The sequence below is a fragment of the Meriones unguiculatus genome, chromosome 5 (assembly GCF_030254825.1).
Source record: "Meriones unguiculatus strain TT.TT164.6M chromosome 5, Bangor_MerUng_6.1, whole genome shotgun sequence".
Lineage (NCBI taxonomy): Eukaryota > Metazoa > Chordata > Mammalia > Rodentia > Muridae > Meriones > Meriones unguiculatus.
The window spans coordinates 17696147-17716308 of record NC_083353.1 but is presented as its reverse complement, the minus strand read 5'-3'; the positions used below and the strand labels follow the sequence as shown (position 1 = coordinate 17716308).

At 39.4% G+C, this 20162-nt stretch overlaps 1 pseudogene; it reads left to right on the top strand.

Moving 5' to 3' along the window:
- Positions 1-449: 449 nt before the first annotated feature.
- On the top strand, positions 450-755 carry LOC110542577 (RNA guanine-N7 methyltransferase activating subunit-like; annotated as a pseudogene).
- Positions 756-20162: the final 19407 nt, after the last annotated feature.

Below are 20162 nucleotides of genomic sequence, written 5' to 3'. Positions count from 1 at the left end.
TACAAGTGAATATTAGCCACATAATATAGGATAAATATACTAAAATCTGTACAAATAAAGAAGGTAATCAAGGAGGACCCTAGGGAAGAGACTGAAACCTCATTCATAGGGGTAAACATGATAGACATTGGGAGTGGGATCAGACAGGGAACATGAGAGGAGCCTTACAAAGGGTCCCTTAGAAAGACTCTACCCTTAAGGATATCAAAGTTCTTGGACTCTATTATGTGCTTCTGAAGCTTCTCTCACCCTATGCGCTGACTACACCTAGTGGCAGAAATATGACATGAACTTATACAAAATCAACTTATTTTCCACGCTATAACAGTCCTTAAGAAGCTGAGCATTTGGTTACCTGGGAGAGCTGTGTAGGGTACTGCTGTGTGGACGCCCAGGGTCTCTCCTGTACGTGCCTCGGAAGGATCTTAAAAACTGTATAGAATTTCAACATGAGTGAAACATCTGAAATGATTCCAAATTTTGAAGAGATGTTTGCAAGCAGATCCGCACAAGATAACAAAGAGTACCAGGAATACCTTGAAACGTCATCCTGAATCACCTCCAATTGTTGAGGAATGGAATAGTAGAGCTGGTGGTCACCAAAGAAATAGAGGCAACTGGCTGGAAGATAACAGACAGTTTAGAGGAAGAGATAACAGATGAGGATGGCTAAGTGACAGTGATGGAATCAGTGGCATGGATGATCACGGGGTAACAACTACCCACAGCAGAGAGCAGACTCTTACTATCAATAGCAGTGCAGGACAGGACAGTCACAACCAGCAGCCTCCATATGTTTACAACTGACAGATGTCAGCAGTTTGTAACAAAAGACCATTGATTTTGACAACGTGCTAAACATTGGTGTTCTTTTGGTAATAGCTTTTCATTGTATTTTAAAGAATGAGTTGTTAATTGTTTAGAACTTGAGACTTAAAAAAAATGATTTTACTAGTGATATTATGATTGACGGGAATAAATCTACCAAGCATGAATTACATTATTTGATATTATATTAAATAAGTTTTGTTTTATGATTTAATATTGTTTGAGTTTGGTTTGATTTCCTTGTTTTGCCTCTAGGGGTTATGTGTATGTCACAGAAATATAAGATTTTAACTTGGAAAAAAAGTCCTTAACCAACATTTTCTTATTCACAAAGTAAAACACTGAATTATCTTTTAATATTGTTTAAAATAGCATTCATCTGAATTATGAATTTGAGAGTACCCCTTGAAGCTTTGCAAGCAAAGCAAATTCCTTGGCAGTAAATTGAAGGTTGGGGAAGTTAAGGAATTAGCCTAATGTAACATACAATTCAAAAGATGCATAATCGAGATTTTAATCCAGTGCATGGATTGTGATTGTGATTTTGTTCATCGTTCCTAGCCTCTTACATCAAGAAGAAGAACATTCTGGTCAGAAAATGCTACTGAAAAATATTCCTCATTAGATTTCTTGGTGTGAATAAGGACATTAGCATGTGGGTGGCATGCAGAGAAGTCCATGCTACTCTAAAAACTACATAAAGGTGTTTAAGAACACCCAATCCTACAGGATGATCTAGGCTGTGTGAATTTGCCAAGGCTGGTTCCTAAGACATCATTGTTAGCTAACATACAGGCTGACCTCTATGCTCCCCAGACCACAAACCAGGCAAGCTAGCTGACTGACTCTGCTCATGATTGCTACAAATATATAAAATATAGGTAATGTTGATAAAACTGACTTAGTTAGGGTTACTATTGCTGTGATGAAACTCCTTGGCCAAGGCAGCATATAAAAGAAAGCATTTGAGGGCTTGCTCACCATTGCAAATCCAAAACTCAGAAATTGGTGAGTGGAAGGGCAGCTAAAGCCAGAATATCCACATTGAGGCTTCCTGGGGGAGAGGGAACAACCCATGAACTGTGCCAGTTTGGATCTACGCAAGCAGTGGACATCTCCAGGGACTGAGAGTGGTGAATATTCAACTGTGCTGTACTTCCCCTTTCCCCAAGCATGGGCCTCCTTGCTCAGCTTAGGCTTTGGTGGTTGCCCTAAGCATGATCTTTCATCCTCAGTGACTGGAACACTTAAAAGGAGCAGACAGGCCTCTCAGTGCTGCAGCTACAGCAGGACAGCAGCTCCTCCAAGCAAGAACCTCCATGCTCTGGGACTCCATGACTGAAATGGCACTGGTAGGCCTCCCAGAGCTGTGAATGCAGCAGGGAGGCTGCTACTCTAAGCACTAATCTGTGTTCTTTGTGACTGAGACTACAGAGGCAGCTACCCTAAGTACAGGCCTCCCTGTCCAGCTGCCAAAGAGTGGATTCCACTAAGCCGATGGATCTCCTATACTCTCACTTACCCCTGCAGGCCCAAATTTGAGAGTAGAGAACAGGGGAACCCCTGTGCATACTGATTAAGACTGTGAGCAAGTTAGTGCTCCTTTAAATGAGTGCTTGCAGAGCCCCAGAACCAGGGTCCCTCTACTCTAGCAGCCAGACATCTGATCCCTCCCACCCACACACCCACTGTGGGCAACATAGGAATCCCTGAGACAGCATTCTCAACACTGAAACCCCTGTTCTGTGGGTCAGCCAGTGGAATCCAGGCAACCAATTCCTGGAGTCCAAACAAATATGATTACCAGGAGGACAATGACAATCCTGTAGAACACTGAGGTATTCAGGTTACCTGCACATGCACATTGTGCCCACAAACAGTACCAGCACCATCTCCTGTGCTACGTTCCATCCTTCCAGGCACCTACATGATCTAGCACACTGTCCTTTAATGCACACCTCCATGCACACTCCCATCCCTTCCGAACATATGCCTGCAACATTCCTAACTTAGCTACAGCAGAAAGACCAACATCCACCAGAGACAGAGGGACTGAGTCTGAAGTACAGAATCCAAGAAAAAAGAGTGAAGGTTACAGATAAGTAGATGGCTAGAGGTCAGCATGAAAACACATCCAACAAAAATCAGGACATCATGGATTCATCAGCAACACCCAAAATCAATGAACATGGGAATTCATCAGAAACATAGGAAAATGATTTTGAAGCTATGCTTCTCCGGTTATTAGAGTAGCATAAATGAACAAAGCTATCAAAGAAAGACAGGCAAATACTGCCAAACAAATAGAGGCATAGGTAGAGGCACAGGTAGTGGCATATAGAGATGAAATGAACAAAAAATCAGAGGCCATCATGGAAAGACAGGAATACACATTCAAACAGATGAAGGAAATGGTACAAAGCATGAAAACAGAGTAAAATCAATAAAGAAAACACAAACAGAGAAAACCTTGGAGCTGGAGAACTTAGAGAAAAGATCAAGAACCAAAAACATAATCATGAGCAACAGAATAAAAGAGATGGAAGACTCTTAGGTGCTGAAGCTACAACTGCAGAATTTTTTTTTTAATTTTATTTTTCTTTTTAGTTACATTTTGTTAACTCTGTGTCTCAGCTGTATCCCGCTCCCTCATTCCGTCCCCAACCCGTCTCCTCCCTGTCCCTTTCAAGTCCACTGATAAAGGAGGACCTCCTCCCCTTTCATTTGACTCTGTTTTATCAGGTATCTTCAGGGCTGGCTGTAGAGTCCTCCTCTGTGACCTAACAGGACTGATCCTCCCCTGGGGGGGGAGGGGGAGTCAAGGAGCCTGACCTTGTGATCCTGTTAGAAATAGTCCTTGTTCCCCTTACTTTGGAAAACTGAGCTACCACAGGCCACATCCGAGCAGAAGTTCTAGGTTATATCCATAGATGGTCCTTGGTTGAGTGTCAGTCTCAGAAAAGACCCTGTTCCCAGATATATTTGGGCCTTGTAGAGCTCCTATCCTTTCCATATCATACTAACTCCCCTTCTTTCATATGATTCCCTGCACTCTGCCGAGGGTTTGGTTATGAGTCTTAGTGTCTGCTTTGAAACACTGCTAGGTAGAGTCTTTCAGATGCCTTTTGTGGTAGACTCCTGTCATACGTTCAATGCACATCCCACTTGTCTTTCTAAATAAGGATTGATCATCTCTTCCTGTGTCCACTTTCTTGATTATCTTCTTTAGGTGTGTAGATTTCATTATGTTTATCATATCTTGTAGGTCTATATAAGCAAGTATATACCATGTTTGTCTTTCTACTTCTGGGATACTTCACTCAGAATGATCTTTTCTAGATCCTACCACTTGCCTGCAAATTTCATGATTTCCTCCTTTTTGATTGCTGAGTAGTATTCCATTGTGTAAAAATACCACAATTTCTGTATCCATTCCTCCATTGATGGACATCTGGGTTGTTTCCAAGTTCTGGATATTACAAATAAAGCTGCTACAAACATGGTTGAACAAATGTCCTTGTTGTGTACTTGAGCAAATTTGGGTATATACCTAGGAGTGGTATAGCTGGGTCTTGTGGTAGCACTACTCCTAGTTGTCTGAGAAAGCGCCAGATTGACTTCCAAAGTGCTTGTACCAGTTTACATTCACACCAGCAATGGAGGAGGGTTCCCCTTTCTCCACAACCTCTCCAGCATGTGTTATCACTTGAGTTTTTCATCTTAGCCATTCTGATGGGTGTAAGGTGAAATCTCAGGGTCGTTTTGATCAACTGCAGAAATTGATACATCTCTCAAAGACAAAATAGTCAGAAAAGTTCCAAACACAAAACATCCAAGATATCAAGAATGCCATGACAAGATGAAATCTAAAAATAATAAAAATACACAAAAAAGAAGATTCCTAGCTCCAAGGTCCAGAAAACATTTAAAAAAAATCCTGAAGATACCTGATAAAACAGGATCAGATGAATGGGGAGGATGTCACCCCCTATCAGTGGACTTGGAAAGGGTCAGGGTGGAGAGGAGGGAGGGAGGGTGGGAGTGGGTGGGAATGAGGGAATGGGATACAGCTGGGATACAGAGTTAATAAAATGTAACTAAAAATAAAAAATAAAAATAAAAAAAGAAACCAAAATTCTCACTTTAAAAAAAATCAAAGAAGAAAAATTTTCTAATTTAAAGAAATTGACATCAATAAGCATACAAGAGATCTACAGAAGACCAAATAGACCACATCCAGAAAAGAAATTTCTCATGTCATTTAATACTCAAAATACTAAATCTGCAAACAAAGAAAAATACTAAAAGCAGCAAGGGAAAGAGCCAAGTAACATATGAAGGTAGACCTATCAAATCACACCAGACTTAGCCAGAAGGACTTGAGCAAATGTCAAGCATACTCTAAGAGACCACAGATTCCAACCCAGGCTAGTATACCCAACAAAGCTTTTAATCAACATAAATGAAGAAAACAAAATGTTCCATGTCAAAACTAAACTTAAACGATATCTACACAGCAACCCATCCCTACAGAAGATACCAGAAGGAAAAACCCATTCCAAGCAAATCAACTACACCCAAGAAAACACAGGATATAGATGACTTTGTTAGGCCCACCAAGGGATCTAACTACCAAAGAGGCTTGCTGTGAAGGAAACTCGGAGGCCGCAATCAATGCAATTAGCAAGAGGCTTTTATTTATACCAGCATGCTGGGGCTAACTATACATTTAGGCTAGAGTCAGCACTGACTCTCGGTAGCCTCCAGGTTTTAAAGGGATGGACAAGGGGGTTACAGGTCTGAAATCATGGGAGCGGATATAGGGTCTATTTTGGGCACCAGGTCCGGTCAGCTAGATATCTGAGGCATGTCTTTTTTTTCTGATATGTGCAGATTCAGCTATTGTTAAAGGTGGAAAAAGGATTAGTACATTTTGTGGTCAAACTAGAACATTGTTAAAGATGGGAAAAGCAATTGGCTCATCCTGTGGTCTCTCTGAGAAACGGGGCTAAGTGCCTTTAGTCAAAAGGACAGGGTCTATTTGGGGAGGGGAATTAGGAACATCTGAATCCACTGCTATTTCCTTCTGTAACCGGGTGGAGGTCTTCTTATCTCTATCCCTGCAGATGGCTAGAGTCAGGAGGAGCTATTACATTCTCCTGTTTTCTGGAAGGGTACTGAGAGAATTAAAAAATATCAGTTATAAGGCTAGTCTGAGTCTTTCAACTTCACAACAAAAAATTTAAAAGAAAAAAAAAAACATGGAAACACAGTAACAGCACCAACTCCACGATAAAAGGAACTAACAATCACTCCTCACTATTATCTGTCAACATCAGTGGACTTAACTCGCCAATAAAAAGACACAGACTAGCAGAATGGAAGAAGAAACAGGATCCAACATTGTGCTGCATTCAAGAGACACACCTCTGAGACAAATATATAAACACCACCTCAGAGTAAAGGGCTGGAAAAAAGTTTTTTTTCAAACAAACAGACCCAGAAAACGAGCTGGGGTAGCTACACTAATATCTAATAAAAAAAAAAAAGACTTTCAACCAATATTAATCAAAAAAGATGAGGAAGGGCAATTCATTCTCATCAAAGGCAAAATTCACCAGGAGGACATCACAATCCTGAACATCTATGCCCCAAACAAGAGCACCCACATTTATAAATGAAATATTATTAAGGCTTAAATCACACATCGATCCCAACACCTTAATAGTGGGAGTGGGATACAGCTTGTATACAAAGTTAATAAACTCTAACTAATATTAAAAGAAAGTAATCCTTATTTCTGGCTGTCTTTATGAAAAAAATACATAAAATATTTATTTTCACAGAATATGTTATAATCAAAAAGAACATTACTTACTCTTGGAATAAGCAACAAAATTAATGATGAAAATGGTCATGTATTTGGAATAATAATTAAATTTTGCTTGTCTTTCTTATCTTACAAAATGAATCAACCTCAAAGTCATGGCAGTAGGTTAAATATATTCTAATAAACTATGGTATATTCTGAAAAAAAAAAAAAGGAAGGTTGAAAACCACTGTGCTGTACAGTCTTCTGCTTTCATGTCATATATATTTTTGTATCATATAAATATTTTATGCAAACATACAAAAAAAAAGGGGGACTTCAAAACTCCATTGTAACCAAGAGGGAGATCATCTACACAGAAGCAAAATAGAGAAATAATGACATTTACAGAGGTCCTAAATCAAATGGACCTAATATATGTCTACAGAAAATTTCACCCAAACTCAAAAGTGTATACATTCTTTTTAGCACCTCACAGAACCTTCTCAAAAATTGAACATATATTCAGGCATAAAGCAAGCATCAACAGATACAAGAAGTTCAAAATAATCCCTTTTATCCTATCAGACCACTAGGTCCCAAAACTAGACATCAACAACAACAGAAATAAGAAAAAGCCTACAAACACATGTAAACTGAACAACTCACTACTCAATGACAGCTTTGTTAGGGAAGAATTGAATAAAGAAATTAGAGAGTTCCTGAAATTCAATGAAAACAAAGGCACCACTTACCCAAACTTATGCAACACAATGAAAGAAGTGTTAAGAGGAAATTTCATAGCACTATGTGCCTCCAGAAAGAAGTCTGAGATATCTCATACAAGCAACTTAAATGCACACCTAAAAGCCCTAGGGAAAAAAAGAAGCAGACAAACCAAATCAGAGTAGACAACTGGAAATAATAAAACTCACACCTGAAATCAATGAGTTAGAAACAAATAAAACAATTCAAAGAATGAATGAAACAAAGAAATGTGTCTTTGAGAAAATCAACAATATAGACAAGCCTTTAGCCAAAATAACTAAAAGGCAGAGAGAAACTATCCAAATCAGCAAAATCAGAAATGAAAGGGAGACATAACAACAGACACTGAGGGAATCCAAACAAGCATATGCCTTACTACAAAAGAAAAAAAAATCCCACAAAATTGAAAATCTAAATGAAATGGAAAATTTCTATCATAGATTTCATTTACCAAAATTAAATCAAGGTCACATAGATAGATTAAATTGTCTTAAATCCCCCAAGGAAATAAAAGAAGTCATCAAGTCAACCTTCTAAAATAAGCCCAAGGTCAGACGGATTCAGTGCAAACTTCTACCAGACCTTCAAAAAAGAGCTAACTCCAATTCTCTTCAAACTATTCTACAAAATAGAAAGAGAAGGAATATTACCAAACTCATTCTATGAAGTCACATTCACCTTGTTACCTAAACCACACAAAGATGCAACAGAGAGAGAGAGAGAGAGAGAGACAGAGAGACAGAGAGACAGAGAGACAGAGAGAACTTCATTTACAAAAACTTTGGAAATCAATATGGTGCATTCTCATGAAATTAGGAATAGTGCTTCTTCACGATCCAGCTATACCACTCCTAGGCATGTATCCAAAAGATGCTCAAGAATACAACAAGGGCATTTGTCCAACCATGTTCATAGCAGCTTTATTTGTAATAGCTAGAAACTAGAAAGAACCCAGATGAATCTCAACTGAGGAATGGATACAGAAATTTTGGTACATTTGGTACAAGACCCTGTCATAAAACCAGACACTCCAAATCAGTTAGATGAAAAAAATGGAAAAAAGCCTTGAATTCATTGGCACTGTTGACAACTTCCTGCACAGAACATCAACGGCAAAGTTTCTAAAAGCAGCAATCAATAAATGGGATCTATGAAACTGTAAAGCAAAGGGCACTGTCGTCAAACAAAAAGACAGCCTATAGACTGGAAAAGGATCTTCACCGGCCCTGATTCTGACAAAGGGATAATATCCAAAATATATAAAGAACTCGAGATTCTCAATCCTAATTCAGAAAGGGAAATGCGATAGACATCAGAAGAGGGAGAAAACAGGGAATAATACAGGAGCCTACCACATAGGGCCTCTGAAAGATGCTCTCTATTAGGGTATCAAGGCAGATGCTGAGACTCAAAGTCAAACTTTGGGCAGAGTGCAGGGAATCCTATGAAAGAAGAGGGAGATAGAGAGACCAGGAGGGGACAGGAGCTCCACAAGGAGAGCAGCAGAATTAAAAAGGCTGGGCCTAGGATCTTTTCTGAGACTGACACTCCAACCAAGGACCATGCATGCAGATAACCTAGCTCATTTGCACAGATGTAGCACACCACAGCTCAGTCTACAAGAGGGTATCCTAGTAAGGGGAGCAGAGGATGTCTCTGACATGAACTCAGTGGCTGGCTCTTTGATCACCTTCTCCTGTGAGGGCTGTCAGCCTTACCAGGACACAGAGGAAGACAATGCAGCTAGGCCTGATGAGACCAAATAGGCTACGTTCAGATTGAAAGTGAAGAGGACCTCCCCTATCAGTGGACTAGAAGGGTGGCTTGGGAGGAGAAGAAGGAACAAAGGTGGGATTGGTAGGGGATGAGAGAGACTGCTACAGCTGGGATACAAAGTGAATAAATTGTAATAAATAAAAAAAGTAAAAGAAAAAAGAAGACAAAAGGAAAAGTTAGGAGAAGGCTTGAATAAGTTGATGACTATGATTACCAAGTTTATTAAGAAGAGTATCTTCTATACCATTTGAGGGGAAATGCTGTATCAAGGTGAGAGGAGAGTTAAATCAGACACTTTTGGCAAAGAAAACACAGGATGACTCAGTCCCAACTGTCCTAAGACTGATATCCATGAACCCTTGAGGAGAGAAAGCCCAGTTCTCAAGGCCTAAAATTTTAATTCCTTCAAGGCTCAAGCCTATGTTCAGACTAGACCTTGTCATACTACCTTGGACAACATCACTGAAAAAAAATATTCTATTTGTCCTTTCTTGAGGGCCTGGGAGAGAGCATTGGGTGTGTCTGGCTCTTAACATGCTCCTTGTTTTTTTTGTTTGTCTGTTTGTTTTTAATTTTTAATGTCTGATGGATGTATATGTATTGGAATAGCTAAGAGACTCCAAGATCATGTAAACTAGCAAATGTATTCTTATATTTTTCAAGTATTAATTAGGATAAATGCTCTGAGAATAATACTGAATGAATGCTGACAGTTCTAATGGAATTTAATCCTCGCAGCTTGTAAAATAAACCTTTTGCCAACTCTGAAGGAATTGGATGCAAGATGAGCACTGCCAAGCTCAGCAACCAATAGTTTGAGGATACTTAATCTAAACTAATAATCTCATGATTCTGTATTCTACGTAAACAATTTTAAATTTTATCCTGTTTTTATACAGATTCATTATACCTTAAAGTTGTAACATGGAAGTATCAAAAGACATAATGATGCTCCTTCCTTGTACTGTATCCTTTCAGAAAAATATTTTAACTTCTAAATCTCTTAACTTAGCTTCTCACTTTTTAACTATACACACCTGTGTTGCCAACACTATAGAAGAATGGAAGCCATCACTTTATTAATTATCTAGTGAAGGTTGAATCAATTAGTCATGCATAGCAGATTTCAGGAAGAAGGGGGAAGTGTGCAAAGGCCAGGACCGTTTGTGGTCTAGGCAGCTGGTGAGACTCTCAGGAGGTTAGTGTTGGATGCTGAAGTACGTGGGAGGATACTTGCTATACTCCTGACAGTAATAAACTGCCAGCTCTTCAGCCTGCACACTGCTGATGCTGAGAGTGAAATCTGTCCCAGATCCACTTGTGAAGCAATCAGGGACCCCAGTGTGACCATGAATGCATCATAGATTAGTAATTTAAGAGGCTGCTTTGATTTCTGTTGGTACCAAGCTATATGAGCTACCCACATTCTGACCTTGCAGCTTAGGGTGATCCTGTCTCATACTTATATGGACATGAATTCAGGTGACTGGGTCATCACAATGTTCCCCTCAGCATCTACAATCAGAAATAGAGAATGAGTATACACATATACATACAAAGAGTTCCTGATACAATGTTGGGATCAAAAATACCTATTCCTAATGGCATTGAGTGCATACTATTTTTTCAATAGTAAATAACTTTTTTATCTACAAATGAATTGTTTTGATAATATTCTAATACTCCATAATGTCTCACCAGACATACAAAAGTAGCAATATGAAGACCTAGAACATAGAAGCTCAAGGACTCACTTAGAGTTCTTGTACACTAAATATCAAGATGCACTTGTAACAGTCTTCTATTAAAATTCAAAAACATTTATAGAAAGTATGTTTTACAGAGATATTACTAGAGAAGACTTTAATTACAATCGTAAAGAAAAAAATAAATATTCTGATCAACAATAGCAGAAAGAAACAGGAAAAGGAAAAAAAAGAAGAAAGTAAAGAAAGAAGGGGAAAGGAGAAGAGGAGGTGAGAGAAAGCAAAGAAAAGAGAGGGTGAAGAGAAAGAGAGGGAATTCTGGTTTGGAGAGGAATGGAAAATGTGGAGAGGAGAGAAGGAATGGCGAGGTTGAAGGAGAATAAACATTAAAAGTGAAAGGTTTGGGAGTAGAGTGTCAGGTCAGGGCTTAAGAGCATTTGTTTCTTTTGTAAAAGACTTTTGTTTGATTCCAAGCAATTGTTTGATGATTCTCTGCCATCTGTAATTCCAGTTATAGCACACATATGTAACACATAAATACAAATATATATAAATATATACATAATATATACATATATAAATACATTCAAAAATTTGAGATGTGAGCCCTTAAATTCTGCTTTAAAAGTTGCTTTGGTCATGTTGTTTATCACAACAGTAAAATAACTAATAAAAAGAGAGAATCCATCAAGAAGCATTACACCTGTAAGAAGACACAAAAAGGAAGAGGAGAGTAAGGGTTTGTCTTATTTAGAATTACTATTGTTTTGATAAACATCATGACCAAAAGCAACTTAAACTTATTACACTTCTAGGTAACAGTCCATCACTGAAGGAAGTCATGCTGGGATTCGAACAGAGAAGAAACCCAGAGGCAGAAGCTGAGCAGAGGCTATGAAGGAGTGCTTCTTAGGCTTCCTCCTTATGGCTTACTCAGTTAGCTTTGTTGAGGAACCCAGGGTTACCTGCCATAGACTGTAGCCCCCCCATCAATTACTAATTAAAAAATGACCTACAGGCTTACCTGATGAGCAGTGGTACTAAGGCATTTTCTCAATTGAGGTTTATCCATCTCAAATGATTCTATTTGTGTCAATATGACATAAAATCTCATCAGTACTGGGTATAATATGGCTTTTATAAAATCCAGCAACTAAACAAAGAAACAATGACACTAACAAATGTCATGAATCAAATGAGCTAAACAGACATATGCAGAAATTTTCATCCAAACACAAAAAGAATTTACCTTCTTCTCAGCACCTCATAGAACCTTCTCCAAAACTGACCATATATTTGGTCATAACTGAAGCCACAACATATACAAGAAAACAGAAATAACCCCTTGTGTACTATCAGACCACCATGAAAAGTAGGACCTCAACAGCAACAGCAAGAGCAAAAGCCTACACACCCATAGAAATTGAACAACTCTCTACTCAATGACAGCTGGGTCAGGAAGAAATAAGGATAAAAAATTAAAGATTTCAATGAATTCAAGGAAAATGAAGGCACAACTTACCCAAAACTTGTGGGGCACAATGAAAGCAGTGCTAAGAGGAAAATGTGTAATACTAAGTACCTTCATGAAAAAATTTGAAACATCGCTTACAAGCAACATGATGGGTCACCTGAAAGTTCTAGGAAAACAAAAGTAACCATGACACACTAAGTCTGTTGGAGGAAAAAGTGGAGAAAAGCCTCAAAATCATTGAAAGTGAATAAACTTCCTGAAGAGAACACCAACAGCTCTGCCTCTAAGATCAACAATAAATATTTAGGACCAACTGAAAGTGAATTTTTTTTTTTGAAGCAAAGAATACTGTCAACAGAACAATAAAACAGCCTACAGATAGGGAAAATATCTTCAACAACCCTACAACTAACAAAGGGCTAATATCAAGAACATAATGTACTCAAGAAATTAGACACCATCAAACCAAATAATCCAATTAAAACTTGGAGTACAGAGCTAAACAGAAAATTCTTAAATGTGGAATATCAAATGGCAGAGAAAAACTTAAGGAAATATTGAACACACTTGTTCATTAAGAAAATGCTCAACTATGTTCATAGCAGCTTTACTTGTAGTAGTGAGAATCTGGAAACAAACTAAAGGTCTCTCAACCGAGTTGTGACTATATAAATTGTGGCACATTTACACAATGGAATACTACTCAGCTATTAAAAACAAGGAAATAATGAAATTTGTAGACAATTGGATGAAACTAGAAAAGATCATCCTGAGTGAGGTAACACAGAAACAGAAAGACATGGATGCTATACACTCACTTATAAGTGGATACTAGCTATATAATATAGGATCCCTATACTAAAATCTACAGACCTAAAGTAGCTAAACAACAATGAGGACCCTAAGGAAGATGCTTAAATCTCATTCAGAATGGCAAACAGGATAAACACCAGAAGGGGTGGAAGAGAGGGAATGGGATGGCAGCCTAATATAGAGGGTACTATGAAAGACTCTTCCCAACAGGGGATTGAGGCAGATGCTGAGAAACACAGCCAAACATTGGGCATATACCAGGGAGTCTTGTGAAAAGTTGAGGAGAGAAGGACAAAGTAGGTATTGGAGCCCCACAAGGAGATCAACAAATCTAAGAAACCTGAGCCCCGGGGATTCTACAGAGACTGATGCAGCAACCAAAGACCATGCATGAAGAGGACAAAGACACCCTACTCAGAAGTAGCAGGGTGGGAGAGTTGAGGGAGGGGCTTCATTTGGGATATATATTGATTAACCTGTAAAAGTAGAAATAAATAGAAACTCCAAGATGGCAGCAACCAGTGTGCACCATTTCTGAAAAGCAGAGGATCTGAAACTCTAAAAATTGTGAGAGAATGGGTGGCTGAAGCCAGAGCATCGACTTTGATCCTTCCTAGGCTAGAGGGGACAACCCTTGAGATGGGACAGATTGGATCCACCCTATTCCCCCAACTGTCAACAACTCTAGGGTCTGAGAATGGATTTTTGGCTGCATATTTGCATGTTCTGGCAGTGGCTATGGTAACATCATATACAGGGCCTCCTTACTCTAATGGCCAAACTGAGGAACCAAATCTGAGAGTAGAAAACTGTGGGCCCTCTGAGGTTATCACACAAGCATATGCTTGCTTGCCAGTTAGTGTGTTGACATTTTGCACTTTCCACTAACTCCTGCAAGTGAGGGCATGGAACATCTATGCTTTCCACAGGCCTGCAAGTGAGTGCAGAGGCTCTCTGCCCTTTCCACACACGCCTGCAAGGGAAAGAGTGCTGGCAGAACCCCAGATCTAGGGTCCATCTATGCTAGCCTCCAGACATCTGATCCCTCCCACCCACACCCTTACTGTGCAACATAGGGATTCCTGGGACAGCATTCTCAACTTTAAAGTCCTGGTTCTGTGGGACTCCCAGTGGAGTTCAGGCAAACAATTACTGAAAACAATTCCTGGAGCAAAGTTGGTGCAGTCCAGACAGATCCAATCACTTGGAGCACTGTTGGAGAACTACAGGCCTGTGTGCCATTTAGTCATTCAGGTCACCTGCGCTCATGCACTGTGCCCTCACCACAACCTCCACTTATGCTTTTCACTTACACCCCACACTTCAAGGAAGGCACACTTCCACACACACTTGCCTGTTGGTGCACATGCACTTGAGAAATCCCTCACATAACTGCATCTAAAACACCAAAACCACTCTCAAACCAGTGGACCATTCATCTTCCTGAGGAATATGCCACCCTCCAGAGATAGATGCAGTCTGCAGTACAGACTCTAAGAGCAAACAGTAAAGGCTACAGACAATCAGATGCCTATAGACTGACTTTAGAACACATCCAACAAAAATCAGGACAAAATAGCTTCATCAACAACAACCAAAATCAATGGATGTTTTAATTCATCGGAAACACATGAAAATCATTTCAAATCTATGTTTATCCAGTTATTAGAAGCACATAAAGACTAATAAAAACAAACACACCCAAATACAGCCAAACAAATAGAGGCACCTGTAGCAGGTAATGTAGAGCCATACTGAGAGGAAGTGAATAACAACAAAAACAACAACAAATAAATGCCATCATGGAAAGAAAGGAATCCACATTCAAGCAGATGAAGGAAATGGTGCAAAATATGAAATCAGAATTAGAATCAATAAAGAGAAAACCCAGGAGCTCAAGACCTTAGAGATCAGGAACCACAAAGGTAAACATCACCAAAAGAATACAAAAGGTGGAAGAGAGAATCTCAGGTGCTGAAGATACAACTGCAGAAATTTATAGATCTCTCAAAGATAAAGTAAAATCAGACAAGTTCCAAATACAAAACATCCAAGAAATCAAGGATGCCATGAAATATAAGTATAATATTAATAGATGAAAAAGAAGATTCCTGGCTCCAAGGTCCAGAAAATATTTTCAAGAAAACCATAAAAGAAAATTTTTCCAACTTAAAGAAAGAGATGTCCATTAAACATACAAGAGGCCTACAGAACACCAAATAAACTAGATCAGAAAAGGAACTCCTCAGATCACATTATAATCAAAACATTAAATCTACAGAACACAGAAAAAATATTAAAAGCAGCAAGGGAAAAGGCCAAGTAACATATAAAAATAGACCTATCAGAATCACACCGGACTTCTCAACAGGAACTATGAAAACCAGAAGGGCCTGGGCAGATGTCATGCAGATTCTAGGAGACCACAGATGCCAACGAAGACTGCTACACTCAGAAAAGCATTCATAAATGGAGAAAAAATATTCCATGACAAAGTTAAAATATTTAGCCAAAGCTAAATATTTCATGACAACTCAGTCCTGGGTTTTCTCTTTATTGTTGTTGTTCACATAACAACAGACACTGGGGAAATCCAAACCATCATTAGATCTTACTACAAAAGCATATACACCAAAATATTTGAAAATCTAAACAATATCTACCCAGCAACCCAGCCCTACAGAAGATAATAGAAGGATCCAATCCAATGAAAACAACTACACCCAAGAAAACGTAAGATATAGATAAATTCACAACAAAAAAAAAATTAAAAGAAAACAAGCAAAGAAGCACAGTAACACCAACAACTCCACAATAAAAGAAACTAATATTCATTGGTCACTGTTATTTAGGAACATCAATGGACTCACCTCTCTAATAAAAATACACAGACTAACAGATTTGTTGCAGAGACAGGAGCCAACATTCTGCTGAATCCAAGAAATATAACTGCAAGAAAGATAAACACTACCTCAGAGGAAAGAGATGGAAAAAAGTTTTTCCAGCAAATGTACCCAGAAAACAAGATGGGGCACCTATTATAATATGTAATATAATAGGCTTTCAACCAAAACTAATCAAAAAAGATGAGGAGGTGCACTTCATTCTCATTAAAGGAAGAACTCACGAGGAGGACACTACAACTCTGAACATCTATTCGCCAAACAGGAGCACCTGCATTTATAAATGAAACATTATTAAAACTGTAATCACAAATTAATCCCAACACCTTACAGTGGAAGACTTCAACTCTCCACTCCCACCAAGGAACAGATCATCTAGACAGATGGTAAATAGGGAAATAAATAGAAAAACATTTATTAGGTCCATTTGATTTAGGAGTTACAGAGGTCCTAAATCAAATTTTCCTAAATTTAGGACCTCTGTAATAATAGATGTCTACAGAACTTTTCACGCCAATTCAAAAGAATATACTTTCTTTTCAGCCCCACATAGATCTTTCTCCAAAATAGACCAATAGTTGGTCACAAAGGGAGCTTCAAAAGATACAAGAAGATTGAAATAATCCCTTGTATCCTATCTGACCATCATGGACTAAAGCTGGACCTCAACAAAAACAGAAAAAGCAAGAAGCCTACACACACATAAAAGCTGAATAACTCACTATACAGACAAAGAAACTGAACTGAATTCAATTAAAATGAAGTCAAAACATACCCAAACATATGAGACACAATGAAAGTAGTGATAAGAGGAAAATTCATAGCACTAAGTGCCTTCAAGAAGAAATTTTAAATATCTCTTACAAGAAACTTAATGGCTCAACTGAAAGCCCTGGGGGGAGGGGGGAGAATCAGACACATCCAAGAGAAGTAGATGGCAGGAAATCATCAAACTGAGGACAGAAATCAATAAATTAGAAACAAATAAAACAATTTAAAGAATCAGTGAAAACAAGACCTGATTCTTTGAGGAAAATCAACAAGATAGACAAACCCTTAGCCAAACAAACTAAGAGGCAGAAACTATCCAAATCAGCAAAATCAGAAAAGAAAAAGGGGTACATAACAACAGACACTGGGGAAATCCAAACCATCATTAGATCCTACTACAAAAGCACATACACCTAAATATTTGGAAATCTAAATGAATTGGGTTATTTTCTTGATAGATTTCATTTACCAAAATTAAATCAAGATCAAGTAAATAGAGAGGAGGGGCAAGATGGCGGCACCGGGAGGACTCTCATTCTGAGCAGCAGCACAGCAGGATCAGCACAGTGACCAGCAATCAGAACTCTAGGCCATAAACCACAGTCATTGTGTTTCCCAGGTGAGAGGATACCCCACGGTGGGGGATTCAATCAGCTTTTAACTCACCCGGCTAAACCACAGAAGAGATCCCGGTTCCACCAGACACTTGGCTGCCTGCCGCCAGCCCCAGCCCCAGCCCAGAGCCACAAGCCAGTGTCTCTGGTCACGGTCCCAGACTGAACCGTGCGCACCACACTATCAGAGACTGGAATTTTCAGTCGAGAGATAACCCCAGGGTACAGGAAACGATTGGGACTGGCCTTAGGTCACCCAGACATCCCCTGGAAAAGACTCGGGCGGGTTCCACGGGCACCCCAGGAGCCAGCCCGGAACCAGAGCCGGGGACCCAGGTTCCGGCACAGAGCCCTGCCTGCCCTCAGGACTTACCTGGGTGAGAGGAGAACCCTCTCGACTAACAAAGACCTCAGTTACCACTCAGGCCTATATCCCTGAGGTGAGCAACTCCTGAAAAAACACCAGCCATCCAGGGACTATACCCAAAAAGCTGAGAAGACATCCTTCAGGAAAAACCAGCTTTCTGCAAAGGGGATTCCCTCCACCACAGGATCCCCAGGAACCACCAGAAAATAACCCCAAACACCTAAGATAACACAATGGGTAGAGGCCAGCGTAAAAGCTCAAGCAACAAAAGACAGAGCAATATGGCATCTCCAGAACCCAGTTACCCAGGGGCAAGTAGCCCTGGACACCCCACCATAACTGAAATCAAAGAAGATGACCTAACAAGTATGCTCATGAAGATGATAACAGAGGAAACAAATAAGATTTGTAAAGACATAGAGGAAGATAAACTCAAACAGAATATTGCCATCCTTAAAGAAATAGAGGAAGCTGCAACCAAACAGTTTATGACCTTTAGAAAGGAAATGCTTAAAACACTGAATGAAATGATAGAAACAGAGTTGAAGGAACTAAAAGAAAAACAGGAAAGTACAATCAGACAGGTGAAGGAAGTAAATAAAACAACTCAAGACCTGAAGATAGAATTGGAAAAATTAAAGAAAACACAAATGGAAGAAATAATGGAAAGGAAGAATCTAGGGAAGAAAACAGGAACTACAGAGATAAGCATAACAAACAGACTACAAGAGATGGAAGAAAGAATCTCAGGTGTAGAAGATACAATGGAAGAAATCGATGTATCTGTCAAAGAAAATGTTAAATCCGAAAAATTCCTGACACAGACCGTCCAAGAAATGCAAGACAATATGAAAAGACAAAACCTAAGAATAATAGGTATAGAGGAAAAAGAAGACTCCCTTCTCCAAGGCCCAGAAAATATTTTCAACAAAATCATTGAAGAAAATTTCCCCAAACTAAACGAGAGGCCAATTAGAATACATGAGGCCTACAGAACACCCAAGAAATTTGACCAGAAAAGAAAATCCTCCCGCCACATAATAATCAAAACAGTAAGTATACAGAACAAAGAAAAAATACTAAAAGCTGCAAGGGAAAAAGGCCAAGTAACATATAATGGCAAACCCATTAGAATCACACCTGACTTTTCAACAGAGACTATGAAAGCCAGAAGGGCCTGGACGGATATCATGCAGACCCTAAGAGAACACAGATGTCAGCCAAGGCTACTATACCCCACAAAACTCTCAGTCCTCATAGATGGAGAAAACAAGATATTCAATGACAAAAACAAATTTCAACAATACCTACAAACAAATCCAGCATTACAGAAGACACTGGAAGGGAAAATACAACCCAAGAAAGCTAGCTACATTCAAGAAAACACAGGAAATAAATAACTTCACTTCAGTAAAACAAAAAGCAACCAAGCACACAACATTATGACCACAGCCAACATCAAAATCAAGAGATCTAACAGCCACTGGTCATTAATCTCTCTCAACATCAATGGACTCAACTCTCTAATAAAAAGACACAGATTAACAGAATGGATACGTAAACAAAACCCAGCAATCTGTTGCATACAAGAAACACACCTAAGACAAAAAGATAGACATTACCTGAGGGTAAAGGGTTGGAAGACGACTTTCCAAGCAAACGGACCCAAGAAGCAAGCAGGAGTAGCCATTCTAATATCTGATAAAAGAGACTTTCAACCAAAATTAATCAAAAGAGATGGGGAAGGACACTTCATACTCATCAAGGGAAAATTCGACCAGGAAGACATCACAATCCTGAACATCTATGCCCCAAATACAAGGGCACCCACATTTGTGAAAGAAACATTGATAAAACTTAAACCACACATAGATCCCCACACACTAATAGTGGGAGACTTCAACACCACACTCTCAACAAAGGAGTGATCAACAAACAGGAGAGCAACAGAACAGGAAAATTTGAACACAGGGAACTTCCCAGAGACTCATACTCCAACCAAGGACTATTCATGGAGATAACCCAGAACCCCTGCACAGATGTAGCCCAGGGCAGTTCAGAGTCCAATTGGGTTACATAGTAATGTGAAGAGGGACTGCCTCTGACATAATCTGATTGGCCCACTCTTTGATCACCTCCCTCTGGGGGGAAGCAGCCTTACCAGGCCATAGTAGAGGACAATGCAGCCACTTTTGATGTGAACTGACAGACTAAGATCAGAAAGGAGAGGAGAATCTCCCCTATTAGTGGACTTGGGGAGTGGCATGCAAGCAGAAGGAGGAGGGAGGGTGGGATTGGGAGGGGAGGAGGGAGGGGCTTATGGGGGGATGCAG